Source organism: Elephantulus edwardii, unplaced genomic scaffold (assembly GCF_000299155.1).
Source record: "Elephantulus edwardii isolate Elephantulus edwardi_28Jun2011 unplaced genomic scaffold, EleEdw1.0 scaffold00108, whole genome shotgun sequence".
NCBI classification, from domain to species: domain Eukaryota; kingdom Metazoa; phylum Chordata; class Mammalia; order Macroscelidea; family Macroscelididae; genus Elephantulus; species Elephantulus edwardii.
In genome coordinates, this window is record NW_006399858.1 from 1,464,254 (window position 1) to 1,466,259 (window position 2,006).

Here is a 2,006-nt window from a genome sequence, read left to right on the forward strand (position 1 = left end):
AATTACTTGCTATGCATCAGAAAGCTGGACAATAACTAGGGATGATAAAAAGATTGATGCCTTTGAACTGTGGTGCTGGAGAAGAGTATTGAATATACCATGGACTGTTAGCAGAACAACAGATTCATCCTAGAGAGGGTGAGACCAGGATGCTCCTTGGAGAGAAGGATTCTGAAGCACCATCTGACATATTTTGGGCAATTTGCAAGGAGGGATTAGTCCTTAGAGAGGGACATCAGGCTTGGGAGGGTGGAGGGACACGTACTGTGGGATACTTGGATTATTCATATCTTCTTATATATTGGTAATGCTGAATGAAAATATCTCTCTCTCTCTCCCCCCCCCTTCTAATTTAGGATATATACCTAAACATTATATTACTTTTTAAGGGGGCTTATATAATTATTCATAGTGACTATGACATTTTAGAATCTCATCAGCAGAAGAGGAAACTTCTAGTCTCTATATTCTCAACAGTGTTTGTTCTTTTTTTGCTTTGTTTTAACCAGTGCCATTTTTTAATATTTGTTATGAAGTTTCACATACTGTGGGAATGTTGTTAGGATTACTTTGTAGAAAAGGAACTCATTCTTGGAAAGATAGAGGGTCATTGAAAGAGTGGAATATCAGTTACTTCAAAAGTTTGCCACATTGAACAAATGATATAAAACAACACTATTAACAAAAGTAACTAATGATTTTTAGTATCTTTCCAAATACTTGTTGGTCTTTTGATAGTATTTTTATTTTTTGAATCTTTATTCATGCCCTTTAACAATTTTTAGACTTTTAAAGATTTATTTTGGTGGTTGTGCTATTGAGAATATACATGCAAAGTAGACACACGTGCAGTAATTTTACATGTATAGTTCAGTGATATTGATTATATCCTTTAAATTTCCCAAACAATCTCACTTTTGTTTCTGAATTGTCTATTCCCAGTAACAGAAAGTCACTGCCTATTCAAAGTCCTGAGGTCACAGTGCTCTTATATAGATAAATTATTTTAAAAGCCTATTACACAAGGTAATAATTTTATGAGCTAAATTATTCATTTGTTTTAAGAAGATTAGAGGGTATGTTTTACCCATATATAAAGCTTTAAAGATTATTTTAGGACAATCAGTATTGTCAATGATTCTTCTTGTTTCCGTGGTTCTAGAAAGTCTGTAGTCCCTGAAAATTTGAAATTTTCTTCTATCAATTTTCAGACTCTGCATATCTTCTGAAATCAGTTTTGGTATTTTCTTTCTCCCTTGCCTTTCTAATGACCTTTTTGCTTTCTGCATAGATAATATCCTTTATGTCATAACAAAACTTACATGACTTCATTATTGTTTAGTGCTTCAAACTAATTTTTGAGATGAGTTTTAAATTAATATGGGAAAGACTTACGGTAATATTTTAGTTCTTGTGAATGTGTTTTCACTTTTTTCAGCTTCAACTTGAACTATCACATGAATAATTTATGTTATGTTCCACAGTCAAACTCTAGTCTGGTTTTAACTGCTGATGTTGAGCTTCCCCAATATTTTTTCCTACAGATAACAGTGAAACTGATTCCTTTGTATGTCATCATTGAGATACGTGCATATAATTGTTGTTTATGTTTCTAAAAACCATAACAAAAATTAAATAACAAAATTTTTTTAAGCAAAAGTGAATAAAAGCACAACATATCAAAATCTTTGGGGCACCGTGGAAGCAATACTATGAGGTCAATGTAGAGCAATAAGTTCACATTTCAAAAAAGGGAGAGAAACCCAAAATAAACACCTTAATCCAACATTTTGGACAATTAGAAAAAGAACTGCAAACAAAGCCTGAAATCACCAGAAGACAGTAAATGATAAAAATCAGAGAATAGGACATTATGCTGAGTGAGGTATCTCAGTCACAAAGGGACAAATACTATATGGTGCCACTGTTGTAGAATGAGGCTGGCATTGGGGTGGGGGTAAGACTGAGAAAAACTGGATTAAATATGTTTACGGCATTGAAGTCTA